General features: G+C 44.0%; 1 protein-coding gene across 1 annotated transcript in view; it reads right to left on the minus strand.

The window, feature by feature from the left end:
- The window catches only part of MCF2L (MCF.2 cell line derived transforming sequence like), a 251,780-nt gene that overhangs the window by 69,716 nt on the left and 166,188 nt on the right, over positions 1-15,876 (minus strand). The gene's annotated exons all lie outside the window — the stretch shown is intronic.

A 15,876-nucleotide genomic window follows, 5' to 3' on the forward strand; every position in this document is an offset into this window, starting at 1 on the left:
CCCCTTAAGTACTGGAGGAACTCACATTAGAATAAATATACAGGAGTGAGAGAAAAAGGGGAGAAGAGATTCCAGTTTGTTAAAGAAATTTAAAACCAGATCATTCAGGGCACTGTATGTCCAATAGTGGCCTCTAATGGTTTATGCTAAAAACAGAATACTGAGTAAAAAAACTGCTGTGACTACTCCTGGCAATAAATGCTAAACTTCATCCATAACTAATGAACTAGCAGCCAACAGGGAAAGCATAATATCCACATAACTCAGAGCCAGTCATATTAAAAATCAAAGTTATAAAAGTAGTCTATTGGAGAAAATCAGTCTGAGTGAATAGTATTATGACAGCACAGTGTGCATGTTATACTTTCCTGTTTTCATGCTATACTAGAATCCTGTACATGTAAGTATCTGTATTTTTTAGAAATGTGAATTAAAAACATATGCCTTGGGGGCCTTATCTTTCTTTTGTTTTTGGTAGCTACGCCCTTCCCTTACTAGTCATGGATGAAGCAGCACAGAAAAAAATCTGAACCAGCCCTAACCTTGGCCTTCCTGTTTATCGAAAGGAAAGGGAACTTGTTTTAATGTTCTCATTGGTTCAGGTAAGAAGTTACATATACATTTAAAAATACTATTTCCTTCCTCCTCCTCCCTGCCCCTGATGCTTCTCCTGTTCCTAAATTCTATCCTGATTGCACCATTGATGAAAACTGTCATTTGCTCCCTTTGCTGTTGTGCTTGTTATTGGTGTCCTGCACTGTGAGCTCATGTCCCATGGGTACTTTTCAGAATCACACAGTATTCAGTATTCCAGGATCTCATTGAATTAGGGATATCCTATGATGTGTATGGGTATAGTTCAAGAGTTCAAAACATAGGTGTGAGCAGCATACAGGAACAGAGGAATTTTTCATCAATATTGCATTGTGCGTAGCATAAATAAGGATCAGGCTGTAATTTGCCTCAGTGGGAAGTGGGAATAGGGAGGTCATACAGCTGTGATTACATGGGAAGAAAGGAAGAACAATGTGACAAAACTGTTCTTGGGAAGGTGATCATGGGACAGACATAGATAGGCCAGCTAAGTCTGGGGTTGTGTTGTGGCAGGACTATTTAGAGGTCAGATATGGCAGAGGCAAAGAAAAAGGAAAGCAAAACTTTGCAGAGACTGATCCAGATCTTTCAGACTCTTGAAATTTGTCCATCAGTATTCAATCCCTGGACATGCCCAAGGTTAGTTCATTAGTCTCCACTTTTTTTGCCTTCTGAACCCCATCTAATTATTGTACCCGCCACAATAGCAAAAGCAGCTTACTATATTTGCCACCCCAGCAACAACATACAACTAGGACAGGCTATTATCAATGTTTTGCAGATCAGAAGGCAAGGACACTAAGGAGGAGGATGGCTATTCTTAATCCCTATGGAGAGATCAAATTCTTTCTTAAGCTGGGCAATAGGCACTTCTGGACTGCTCCACAACACAAATTGGTATCTATTGATTTTGACAATATCACTGTGTGATACTTCCACCCAACCACCTGGCTTAATTAGCCAAAGGTCTAATTAATTGGTCTAGATCGAGAAAAAGTTTCTCATTGATTAAATATTATCCAACTGAATAAAGCAATGTACTCATATTGATGGCAACAACATTTAAGGGATACATTTTCAAAATAGCTGGGCAGCATTTTAGGCATATGGTTTCCATGGATTGTACTAGGTATCACATGGTTAATATTCTAGCAGGCTGCTTTGAAACTTTATTTCTAAATGCCTGTTACTACTTAACATTGCATTTAATTTAGGTTTGACAGGTAATTTTGCATTCAATGCCAGGTACTTACATCATTTAAAAAGAAAGATTTTTGTCTTAGGGATGAGTTTGAACAAGAACCTTAATCATCATCATCCCCTCCCCCTGCCCTCAGACCTGAACCTTATTCCACACCACATACTGCCTTCCAGTATCTCAATCTAACTGATAAATCCCTTATATCATTCATCAGCAACACACAACAACAGTGAACAGCCCCTGCCTACACCTCTGACCTGACCACCTCTTTTGCTTGTTCCCCTCACTCCCTCTGCTCCACTAATAGCATCAGTATCCTGCACGTCTTTCTTTCACTGGTCTCTCTGACATCTTCCATGTTGCTCTTTATTCTTGGACCACCCTTTATCAACTTGTTTGCCAAACCACTTTCAAATCCCTCCTAAATATTCATGTTATTATCCATTAATTATAATACAGTAGCACTAGATGCTTTCTCATCATATCTGTAGGGATGGTTTCCATTTTCAAAAGCTTACACTGGTGCCATGAAGTGGAGGATACAAAGCTAACATTACAAATAAAAGAACTAACATGACCAGGCATTCCCCTGATCACTCTGCTTGTATTGTGCATATTGATTCTCTTTCCACACTGTCTGGTTCTGTCCTTTGAGACCGCAAGCTTGTAAACATGTACACAAGTGAATAGTCTCATTGTTTTCAACAGGACTTCTTACATGCGCAAATTTAAGCAAGTGTTTGCACAAACAAATAATAGCTATTAAAAGAGTTCCTGCTTAACAGACCTTCCATCTTTTAAAAAAATTACATACTTAAACTGTGGCTGTTTTGTGGTGGACTGAATCCTTTAAAAGAACAGAATTGAAAATGTTTCCATATTGTACATGCAAAATAGATAAATTCTTCAGATCATAAATTAAACTTCTGTCTTTGTCAGAACTATTCCAAGAACTGCAGTGTTTTTGAAGCGTAGACACAGACTTACTTTAAGTACAGATGGTTGAAGCAGGACATACTATCCTTGAGGGGCTATTTTCTGGAGAACTAAAAATATATAGGTCACTATACCAAAAGTGCTTCATGTTGGTTAAACTTATGTAAACAGGAGCTGCAGAGAGCTGAAGCAACACTACATTTAGAGCTGTTAACTCAGACTTCATTTTTGTAATTACTGAAAGATGTCAAACTTGAAATGTTTACCACATTTGTTAGTCACGATCAGTCTGAAATTTAATCAATTAAAAAAAATTACAAGTTGTTTCAAGTACTACAAATGTCCTTTAGTTCCCTGGCCATTTTTGTGCTTTTACAATAACATTATCTTTAAAAAAAAACAAAAAAACCCTCTCTCTCATTCTTTGTTTAGTCCATCGGTTCTACATGACATTTTCATGCTATTTTTGTCGATTCTGGAGTGACTCTGAACTCCAAAGCGTGACGCACATGCTTGTGAGCAGATCGGCAGACAAAGTCATTGGTGAGCATCTTGGTAGCTATAGCAGTAGTATGACGCCTTTCCCTTGCAGCTAACAATCAATTATTTCTGTCCTCTTCAAAGACTTGGAAAGCTGAGTGTTGTGTGCTGCCACGCTGATCTATTTAATGCAGCCATCTCAAGATCATCTGGTTTTATTGCACCGGAGCATATGCTGTTCTTGATGCTGTCCTTGTAGTGCTTTCTGGGGCGGCCTTGATTCCAGTGTCCTTGTGTCAATTCTCCACAGAACATTTTTCTGGGGAGTTGATATTCAGGCATCTTAATGTGTCGTCCAACCCACCGTAGTTGGGCTTTTATCAGCATGGCCTCAATGCTTGTGGCATTTGACTTTTGGAGAATCTCCAGGTTGGTAATTTTGTCCTGCGAGCAGAGCCCCATAATGGCATGCAGAGACCGCATATGGAAGGCCTCTAGCTGTTTGATATGCCATTTGTATGGTGTCCAGCTGTAGAGGAGAGATATGAGCACAAAAGCATTGTAAAGTTTTATTTTTGTTGAGAGGGTTGTGTTGTGGGATTTCAGGACTTTGCTATGCAGCTTTCCTAATGCCTGAGAAGCTTTCTGCATCCTGTTTGTGATCTTTGTCAAGAGATCCATCATTGGTGATGTTGCTGCTGAGGTAGGTAAAACTGCCAACTTGCTTTACTTGGATTCCACTAATGGATACGCTTGGGGATATGGCCAGAGTGGTGAACATGATTGGTGCAACACCACAGTTTTTTCCAGGCTGATTGTGAGGCCAAACAATTTTGATGCTTCAGCAGCACAATCTACGATCCTCTGTGCATGCTAGGAGGGCACAATCATCCACAAAGAGTACTTCACTTAGTAGTAGTTTTTTTATGTTTGTTTTTGCTTTAAACCTCGTAAGATTGAAGACTGAGCCGTCGTGTCTGTATCTGATGTATATACCTCTGTTGAACCAGTTTGTAGCATGGTTGAGAACTCGAGTGAAGAGGTTGAACGGTACAGGGGCAAGGACACAGCCTTGTTTGACTCCATTTGAAATGGGAAAGGAGTCAGTGATATCTCCATTAAAAAGTACCTGACCTTGCATCCCCTCATGAAATAAACAAATGATCTTTACCAGTTTTGTTGGGCAACCAAGTTTGCTGAGGATCATCCATAATCCTTCTCTACTGACTGTATCAAATGCTTTTGTGAGATCAATGAAAACACTGAACAGATTCAGGTTTGGTTTGATATATTTTTCTTGTATTTGCCTGATATCGAAAATTATGTCTGCACTGAGTCTCAGTAGATTAGCTTCACAGACAGATGAAATCAGTCAGTTCAGGAGGACATGAGCAAAGACTTTTCCAGCAACAGATAGGAGAGAGATCCCAACAGATAGGAGAGATATGTCCCTTGTAGATATGTAAAAAACTCACATAAAATAAGGGATTACTGACAAATACACGGAAACAGTGAAATTGATTGTGCACAAACTACTGTCAAAAAGGAAAGAGCAAGCCAACTGAAAATATATCTATGTTTCTTTTCTCATTTATCAATTATAATGATCTTAGGTGTTAGTTATAACAACAATAGGTACACAATTTTCAGATGTGAGGGTGATCCTTTAAGTTGACACACCATGTCATGGTTCCAGAGCTAGCTGTGCTTTTGTCCTAAGATGTCAGGCCTGGTGCCTTTACCTATTCTGGGGTGGAATATAGCAATTCTCCCGCTCTTAGACTGGGCCTAGGGCTACTGTACCCTGTGTATCAACTATTCCTAAGCTGCAGATTCAGCTTGAGTTCCAGAACCAACAGTTCTTTTCTTCAGGAGTGCATGACCAGCAGTATACAGTGATCAGACAGCCTTCTTATCACCAAAGTTTATTTTATCAGTTGTAATAAGCATTAGAGAAAAAGGATTTTTAAAAACAGTCTACCCACATCTATCGTACCTAAACTTTTACCATCCCCTAATGGTAACTTAGGCAGACCTAACTTCTTCAATCCGCCCAGGGGGTCCTGTCTCAGGGCTTGGCTACACTTGCAAGTTGCAGCGCTGGTAGAGGCTTTCCAGCGCTGCAATTAGTAACCGTCCACACCTGCAAGGCACATCCAGCGCTGCAACTCCCTGGCTGCAGCGCTGGCTGTACACCTGGCCGGGTTGGGGTGTAGCAATTGCAGCGCTGGTGATCCAGCGCTGCTCATCAAGTGTGGACACACACCAGCGCTTTTATTGGCCTCCAGGGAATAAGGAGATATCCCAGAATGCTTTTAACTAAATTACTCCCTTTGTTTTGTTATGCAGCCTCTCTTTGTTTTGTTGTGAACCTCCGGAGCTCCGTTTCTACCGGAGCTGTTTATCAGCTCCTGTTTGCTGTGATCAATCTGTGAACAATCAAATGAGATCCTCCTCCCTGTTGTGAACGAGCTCTGTGGAGCTCCTCCGTTGCCGCTGCTGCTATCTAAAAAACAAACAAAGCTCCTGTTTGCTGTGATCATCTGTACCTGGCTGTAAACAATCAAATAGAGGCAGGCAGGGAAACAGTGGGGAGTCCTGTTGCCTGCAGGCTGTTTGCAATTAAGAGTTAAGACTAAGGGGTCGGAAAAATGTTCTGATTTTTCAAGTCAGGAAGCTAACACACAGTGTTGGCTCCAAAAATCCACTCTCTCTCCCCCCGCTCCCTGTCACACTAGACCCCACTCCACCCCCCTCTTTTGAAAAGCACGTTGCGGCCACTTGAATGCTGGGATAGCTGCCCATAATGCATCACTCCCAACAGCGCTGGAAATGCTGCAAATGTGGCCACACACCAGCGCTGGTAGCTGTGAGTGTGGCCACACACCAGCGCTGCTCCTACACAGCTGGATGACCAGCGCTGCAAACTACCAGCGCTGCAAACCGTAAGTGTAGCCAAGCCCTCAGTCTGGTTCCCACAAACAGCTGCTGCCCCTTTCAAACACTGCTACAGTTTTGTTCTTTACTGTTCCCAGGCTTTGACCCTTCTGAGCCGAGTCCTCAGCACCAATGGTTCTGGCATTGTCCCTTAACAACGCTCAGTATTTGCAAGGGGTTGCTATCTAGAGCAGTGGTCCCCAACGCGGTGCCCGCAGGCACCATGGCGCCCGCCGGGACATTTATGTGCACCCGCCTAGTGCCCAGCAGGGGAGAGAAGCCGTGGCCCCACGCCTGCCGGGGACAGAGAACTCCAGGGCTGCAGGCGGCTGTGTTCTCTGTCCCTGGCAGGCATGGGGCTGTGGCTTCTCTCCGGCTTCTCCAGGGCTGCAGGCTGCGGGCACAGTTCTCTGTCCCTGGCAGGGGCAGGGCCACGGCTTCAAAGACGGAGAGAAACCATGGCCCTGCCCCTGCCGGGAACAGAGAACTCCGGGGCTGCAGGCTGCGGGTGCTGGTGTTTTCTGTACCCGGCAGGTGCGGGGCCCGCCTAGTGCCCAGCATGGGAGAGAAGCGGCTTCTCTCCGGCTTCTCCGCAGCTGCAGGCACCGGTGCTCTCTGTCCCCAGTAGGTGCGGGGCCGCGACTTAAGCCAGAGAGACAGAACTCCGGGGCTGCGGGCTTCATTCTGTCTTAAAGTAAGAATAATAAATATATTTGGACCAGCAGTTCAACAATGTTTTACTTTTTTAAAATAAATAAGATGAAAACGGTTTATGATATTTATTTTGTAAAAACTCCTTAATTTTTCTTACAGGTAGATAAAAAAGAACAAATTCACATGGTAAGGTGAAAGAGTCATTGCCGAATAATTTAATTAATACCTTTTACATGTAAAATTACCCTTTTTATCTTATGGATTCATATATTATGTAATATTAAATATGATGTTTTTTGTATTAGTTAATGTATAAATACAAAATAAGCCTTGAAAAATTGTTGGCGCCCGCCATGCTCTTCTGAGAACATGAATGTGCTACTGGCCACAAAAAGGTTGGGGACCACTGATCTAGAGTCATTTTTTTCCTTTCTGCTTGTTTACCCAGACAAACTCTTATGTCAAATCAATACAGTGTTTGGGTCCCACGCTGAGACCTCTTCCGCTTGGTTCCCCAAGAACTCAGTTCAACTCGTCTCACCACTTAGGTTACTTTATTTGACATACTGCAAAGCTACATTGAGTTGATCAAACTCAGTGTAGGGAGTGGGAATAGGATGTATCAAAAGTTACAAAACAAACCTCTTCCTTTATATGCATTTCTTAGTTACATTGCACTTACTATATATTGGATTATGCATTTTGGGATTGGCTTGGTGTTTCTGTAGGAACCAATCCCTGTACAGCATGCTCTGCCCACACACGACTTACTCTTTACCTCATCTTTATGTTCCCAACTTATCTTATCAACTGTTATCTTGTCCATTGCATATGGTGCCCTGGGTGTTTCCGCTTATCTTAGCTAGTACAGACATTCTGTCTCGAGCCTGCAGATCCATTTTCTGTCTCAATTCTGTCTCCCAAGAAATGAGGCCTCACCCATGTCCAATTACTCACGCCAAGCTAGGCCTACATGGCACTGCTTTTGTTTTTCTTTTCTACATTAGCATGTGTTTATTTGTATTATATTTCTGTCTTCTTGTGTTCTTTTAAGTTCATTACACAGCAACACATTTCCAAGACTTCAGTAGTTGTAATTATTTGAACCACCATTAATACTAAGCTTAAAGTATGAAATGGGGGTGCAAGCTCACCCTCTGTGGTACAGTCTACCAGGGTATAATTCTACAGTATAAGATGGCTCTCCCTTTAAAGCATCCTTCTCTGATTTTAACTTGCCTTTTATTTTAATTACATTATTTAAAAAACTGATAGAAAATATGAAGTATTTATTTATTACTACGGGAAATTTAGATTAACAGAACACAGACCAAGTAAAATAACACTCCTTGGGTTCATGCCCGGAGTGGTCCTCTTCAGCTAGCACACCATACTTATCACCACCACAGGCAGTTTTTATTTTATCAGTGTCCCAGCATCACAACTCAACTGTGCAATTTAGAGACTGTTCCCCCCACAGTGAACCCAAGTGCTGGCGACTCTGCCTGTAAGACGTTACAGCTGCACACATAAGTGTTCCCCAGGTACAAACAGCAGTACACGTCTGGGGCTTTCCAGACCTTGCCTTGTCTTGCAACAGTATTTGAGGGGAAAAAAACCTTCTACGCCTTATGGGTTGTAGTGCTTTGCAGCACTTTCACAGGTAACACTTTGGTGGTTGTGGTGACTGTTGTGGGTTTTGTAGCCCCTCCCCCCAAACTTCATGCTATTTGACCCTTGTTAATTTTCTTACCCTACACCAACTGGTATTACTCTCCTGTACCAAATTATTAACTGTTCTGTGGAGATAAAAGAGAACAAGAAAACATCCCAATAAGTAGGCCAGCAAACAGAATTCATGAATTAGAGAGCAGCTCCAAATCTGTCACACCCCTTAAATGCTACTGTAAAAATGAGTCTGATAGTCTTAAAAAGTATATCCATAAAAACAATGATACTATAACGTTCTTTAGCAATATTTTTCCTGCCCCTAAATGGAGTACACCCTGTACATTAAAGGGCTCTAATTCAGCTGGAAAGTTATGGGATTTTCTGGGACTAACCTGTTTAGGATTAAGATTGGCATACCGTGAAAATAAATGCGGAGAGGGGAAAAAAAACAACCCTTGTTAACCCTGTCAGAGGGAGCAGTGAAGCTTCTTAGTGTCAGCGGGGGAATGGTCCTGCTATTGTGGGAAACTTCTCTGGCTTATAAATGACCCCGGTGAAATGAGCTAGCAAAAGGATCTGAGTCCTCGCTCCCACTTCCTTTACCCAGAGGCCTGCCTGACCTCAAGAGCTCCCCTTCTACTCTCCTGTGTGGCAGAGTCCTCGTAACCCCAACAAGGCTGGGACCAGGATTCCTGAGGGGATCAACCCCCAACCTTGTTGTGGTCACTTAGGACAGGGGCTAGGGTGTCCCCACTCTGGGGTGCTCTCTCTGCACAGGAAACTTCCCTGACCCACTGATCATTGCATATATTTCAGGTAAATACACTTTAATAAACATCAACCAATTTTAAAAAAATAAGGAAAAATGGGCAAGGTAAAAGGAAAATATGTAACCCCGCTCCGTGGCACAGGGATATCACAATCAGCTGTCTCTGGAATGTCCATTCCAGGCAATTCCAGCTCACATATAGGATGGGACACCCCGCCCCCCAGCCTCCTGACTCCCTCATTAGCTTGCCTGCCCTGACAGTCAGGCTGACCTGGAGCACTGGCATCTCCCCATTACTCCTGGGGACTGTCAGTCTTAGGGTCCTGATTTCCCATCAACCCTTCCCCTTTCTTTCTGGTACTGGGAGATAGCCAACCAAAAAGCTCCCACTGAGTTATAGTAAGGGGCCAACAGTCCCCTTACATTAGTAATGAGTAGTCCTATTCTGCTTCTCTTCATCTTATGCTGGAGCTGCTCAGGTTGTAGCATTTACTATAGTTCCAGAGCCGTGAGGAACTCACTTATGCTTGTTTCTCTTATGCTTCTGGATTTTAAGAAATGCCTGCATTTATGGGGTTAGGCTCAGCATGGGGCTGCTTCATTGGTGCACCACACTCCTTACAAAGTCTGATTTACAATACAGAATGTTTACTAAAGGCAAGGAGTTGGCTTTGACATCCAGCTGTCTTTACACAGCAAAGAGTATATCAAACAATAAAGGGGAAGCACAGGATCTTCAAGCTGAACATACAAGATATGTTAGGGAATTCTTTGAGATTACTCCTAGGTGTGGCAAAATAAACAATCATAACAGCAACTCTTCAGGGATCAAGTACTGTTCCTACTGAAGTGTACAGCCAGGAGTTTTAGGGAGAATTTCTATACTCATCTTTGCTTAAAAAAAGTCTAGAAACCAAAGAGAATTAAAACCAAATTCCATCTTATTTGAATCTTTTACATGAACAAAAAAGTTCCTGTTTATGGAGAAACTAATAATTTAGATTGAAAATATGACAATTAAAAAAAGTCATAAGCAAGTAATATCAACCAGATTCTAAATCCCTATTTTGCATTCAGATTTTAAATTCCTAGTTTTGTAATTCAAAAAAAAATCTTGGAATGTGACTTGTGTGGCACCCACATCAAACAAATGAAACAAACAAAAAAACCAGAAATAATTACATCTATCCAATAATCAGTGTTGCCAGTGAATCCAAAAGACAAAAGTTATGTTAAAGTTTCATTAGAAACAGAGGAGGAAAAATAGCCAAACATGTGTCAAATGGTAAAGGACAAGAATAAGAAGGGAAAAACATTTGTTACATTCTTGAGTGATTCAAACAAGAGTAACAATGTGGTTGTCAGAGTTCCTGTACCATGTCTGATATTTTTAATAATTAACTTTCATCATTTTACAATGCTCACTTTACCCTTTGTTTTCAATGGGTGAAAAAATTTACCTGTGGGCAGTGGGCCTTTACAAGAGCCATGCACTGCTTAAATCCCTCTTAAAACCTGAGGTTATAAAAGTGGGATTTAATTGATACATAGGTTTTGTCTGCACAGAACTGAATTTCACCCACTCAAACCAAGCTCAAAACAATTCCAAACCTAGTTAAAACTGAGACATTCTCTAAGTCAGGGCCGCCCAGAGGATTCCGGGGGCCCGGGGTCTTCGGCGGCGGGGGGCCCTTCCGTTCCTGGACCCGCCGCTGAAGTGCCCCGAAGACCCACGGCGGGGGCCCCCACGCCGCCGAATTACCGCCGAAGCGGGATCCGCCGCCAATGCGCAGCCCGGTCTTCGGCGGTAATTCGGCGGAGGGGGGCCCCGCCGCGGGTCTTCGGGGCACTTCGGCGGCGGGTCCCGGAACGGAAGGGCCCCCCGCCGCCGAATTACCGCCGAAGACCAGGCTGAACTTCGGCGGCGGGTCCCGCTCCATCTTCGGCGGTAATTCGCCAGCGGGGGGTCCTTCCTCCCCGGAGCGGAAGGACCCCCCACCGGCGAAGACCGGGAGCGGCAGAAGCTCCTGCGCCCGGCCGCACAAGAGTTTGCCGGGCACCCCGGAACGAGTGAGGGACCCCGCTCCAGGGGCCCCCGTGGGGCTTGGGGCAAATTGCCCCTCTTTCCCCCCCCCCTCCCCCCCGGGCGGCCCTGCTCTAAGTCAGTGATTCTAAACTAGGGATACATGTACCTTTGGGAGTACACAGAGGTCTTCTGGGTGTACATCAACTCATCTAGATATTTGCCTAGTTTCATAACAGGCTACATAAAAAGCACTAGCGAAGTCAGTACAAACTAAAATTTCATATATACGACTTGTTTATACTGCTCTATATACTATACACTGAAATGTAAGTACAATGTTAATATTCCAATTGATTTATTTTATAATTATATGGTAAAAATGAGAGAGTACGCAATTTTTTCAGTAATAGTGTTGCTGTGACATTTCTGTATTTTTTAATGTCTGATTTTGTAAGCAAGTAGTTTTTAAGTGAGGTGAAACTTGAGGGTACACAAGACAAATCAGACTCCTGAAAGGGGAACAGTACTCTGGAAAGGTTGAGAGCTACTGCTCTAAGTAATGTTTGCCAAAATATCATCACATCTGAACCAGTGGCACACGGATGGTACAAAAACTTTTGAATTCTATTCGGCTTTATGATTGAATGCAATCATTTGAAACAAATTTCAAATTTGATTATTTTCTCTTTCATAGGAACTTACGGTATTTCCAACAGCTCAGCAGCTGTGCCATGTGAAAGGAATAGTATACAAAGCACAATAGATTTAACTGGAAGCCTTGGGACATTCTAGCCAGAGACTCTGGGAAAGGGATTGTGAGTGTAACAGAACGATGTAGGTTCTGCATCTTTACCTTGAGTTGTAAACCGATGGAGAGTGAGTGAGTGCAGCCAAAACATAGCAGAAGGAAGCGGACACTGAAGCTGTAATATGCAACAATTTTGCATCAACTTGAACTGTTAGTCTGTGTGCTTTTTGGCGCCTTTGACTCACTGTACAGCAATGTACATCTGTGGTGCTATATAAAATGATAATAAATAATAAAGCAGGGATTCCCTGAAGTTTGGGAGAACTGCAGTAACAGAACCTATGAGATGCAAAAGATCTAGTGCAGGGTTATTCCCCAATGTCTGGTTTAAAAATGTCAAACAATGGAGGTTCCTGGAACTCAAGAGAGCTTCTGGGAATAAAGAGTGGAGTTCTCGAGATAAAGCAATAGGGACCCAGGGGCAATGGCATTCTCCCAAATTAGAGACCAAAAAGAGATGGTCTACAAGAAGGGAAAGAGCAGATCATACCAAGTTAACATAAAAGTGAGGCAGAAATGAAGAGCAAGTTGTTACTTAACAACCTTAACTAGCTTTCGAAACTAAGTTTGGTAGCTGGAATTTTTATTTTATTTTAAACAGCTATCGTTTCCATGCATAGGTAAATTAAGATAGATGTATTTAGACATTAGGTGCTCAAATTATGGGGATGAGACCCACATAAGTAGATTCATAGCTAGATTTTAACCATTTTTTCCTTCGAGTGCTTGCTCACGTCCATTCTACATTAGGTGACTCACAAGCAGTACCCCAGTAGGTGGGCTTAGAGTTCATGGTCATGCTGACTGCAACACTGCTCTCCCAAAAACTGGTGTCACCTCAGGCCTGTTGGGTGACGGCATAGTGGGGTGCGAAGGTATGCATCGATGAACAGGTCGCAGCTCTGCAGAGGTCCTGGATTGGGACCTGCACAAGGAAACGCTGCTGACGAAGCCTGGGTTCTTGTAATGGAGAGGTTAAGATGGGTGGAAGAGGGACATACACCTGCTTGCAGCAAGCTCAAATACAGGGCAGTTATCTAGGACAAGATCTTTCGGGTTGACACAAGTAGCCCTCTCATCCTTTCTGCTATTGCTATGAAGAACACTGTGGATTTGCGCAAGCGTTTAATCCGATCAATATAAAAGGCAAGAGCCCATCTAACAAGCAAAGCCATTGTTCTTCAGAGTTTTTGTGAGGTTTCCGGAAGAAGACTGGTAATAAAATGACGTGGTTGTTATGGAATTGTGACACCACCTTTGGCAGGAAGGCCGGATGGGGGCACTGTGGGACCGAATCCTGGAAGAACACTATGTAGGATGTCTCTGACGTAAGGGCCTTGATCTCAGAGACCCTTCTGGACGAGGTGATTGCCACCAGGAAGGTGACCTTCCAGGAGAAAGTGTCAGGGAGCATGATGCTAACAGCTCTAAAAGGGGGCCTGTAAGCTTCAACAGAACTAGGCTGAAATCCTATGGAGGGGTCAGTTTGTGTTTCTGAGGGTAGCGTTTTTCCAATCCTTTGAGAAACCAAGTCATCATCTTGTGGGAGAACACTGACCTGCTGTTAACTGGAAGGTTGAAGGCTGAGATGGCTGCCAAATGCACTTTAATGGATGAGAGGACCAGGCACTGCTATTTTAGGTGGAGCAAATAGTCTAAGATAGAAAGAGCACATTCAGAAGCCCAACAAGAGAGAAACTTCCACTTGGCCAAGTAGATAGCCCTGGAGGAAGGCTGTCTACTGCCTAGCAAGATCTGCTGAACCTGTTCTGAGCAGGCCTGTTCTTCAGGGTTCAGCCATGCCGCATCCCTGTAGTTAGGTTCAGGGAGGCAAGGTTTGGGTGAAGTAATCGGCCATGGCCTTGTGAAATCAGGTCTGAATTTTCCTCCAGGGCATATTGGCAGAGGCCCTGGAGGTTTTTCGCCCTCCTCTGAAGCATGGGGCACGGGTCACTTGCTGGAGGATTCTCTGCAGCTTGAGGTTTTCAAATCACAATTTGAAGACTTAAATAACGCAGACATAGGTTAGGGGTTTGTTACAGGAGTGGGTGGGTGAGATTCTGTGGCCTGCATTGTGCAGGAGATCAGACTAGATGATCATAATGGTCCCTTCTGACCTTAAAGTCTGAGTCTATGAGTGAAGAGGGAGGCAGAGTGGGAGCTGACTCCGAGAAATCCAGGAGTGTGCTGAACCAATGCTGGCATGGCCACACTGGTGCTGTCAAAATAACTCTTGCTTTGCCCCATTTGATTTTTAGGAGGATCTTGTGAACCAAGGGGATTGGGGGAAGGCATAAAGTAGGTGGCCTGTCTATGAGAGTAAGATGATGTCAGAAAGGGAGCCGAGGCTGTGTCCAGGCAGAGAACAAAACTAATGGCATTTTCTATTTTCCTGGTGGCGAACAGGTCCACCTGTGGAGGCCCCCATCTTTGGAGGATGAATTTAGTGACCTCTGGATGAAGGGACCACTCATGGTAAGACGAGAAGGATCTGCTGAGGTGATCAGCCAGCACGTTCCAGGCTCCCAGGAGATGTGATGCCTCAAGATGAACGGAGTTCTTCGTGCAGAAGTCCCACAGACGGATGGTCTCCTGACACAAGCCCCTCCCTACTTATTGATGTAAAACATGGCCACAGTTTCGTCTGTCAGGACTTGCACCACCTCGCCTGAGATCTGGGGGAGGAACACTTGGCATGCTAAGCATACCACCCTGAGCTCCCTGACCTTTATGTGGAGGGAAAGTTCTTGGGACCAGAGGCCTCGAGTACAGAGATTGTTGAGGTGGGCATTCTACCCTAGGTCCAACATGTCTGAGATTAAGGTTGCCAATGGCTGAGAGGTTACAAAGGGTACACCCTCATCACCAATCTCAGGCCCTTCCACCAGCCCAAGGAGGCGAGGACCAGAGAAGGAAATGTGAGCACTGCGTCCAAGTGGTGTCTGCTCAGGGACTAAACTGATACTAGCCCACATCTGGAGGAGACTGGATCCAAGAACTGCACCTCATGGTAACCGCAGAGGACACAGTCCTGGCTGCCAAGTTGGTAGTATCCAGAACCAATGGGAAAGAGGCCCTGGCTACGTTCTTATCCTCTTCCAAGAGGGTCGCAAACGCCTAAGAATATAAGAACAGCCATACTGGGTCAGCCCAAAGGTCCATCTATCCCCGTATCCTGTCTTTCAACAGTGGCCAATGCCAGGTGCCCCAGAGGGAATGAACGGAACAGGTAACTGAGTGATCCATGCTCTTGAGGGCAGGGAGTCTCGGAACTCAGTCAAGGAGTCCCATAAATTAAAATCCTATGTTCCCAGCAAAGCTTGCTGATTGGACATATGTAGTTGAAGCCTACCCATCAGATAAACCTCTCTTCTGAAAAGGTCTAATCTCTTTGCATCTTTTTGTTTTGGGGTAGTGCTCGACTGGCTCTGCCTGTCCCTTTCATTAGCTGCAGATACCACCAGAGACCAGAGGGGGTGAGAGTACAGGTGTCTGAACTCACTTGCCAGCACATACTACTACTTCTCTGCCCCATTTGAGATGGGGGGTAGAAAAAGAGTTTGCCACAGACCCTTGACTAGTCCCATCACCACCTTATTGATGGGCAGGGCCATCTTGGATGGAGCTACTGCAGCCAGGATATCAACAAGGCTGTTATAAACAGATAGTTAAGGGTTACGGTCTCTTTTACCTGTACCTGATGACCACCTGACCAGAGGACCAATCAGAGACAAGATAATTTCAAATCTCTGTGGAGGGAAGCCTTTGTCTGTGTTCCTTGTTGGCTCTGTGCTCTTTTT

This window comes from Mauremys mutica, chromosome 1 (assembly GCF_020497125.1).
Source record: "Mauremys mutica isolate MM-2020 ecotype Southern chromosome 1, ASM2049712v1, whole genome shotgun sequence".
In the NCBI taxonomy this organism is placed as follows: domain Eukaryota; kingdom Metazoa; phylum Chordata; order Testudines; family Geoemydidae; genus Mauremys; species Mauremys mutica.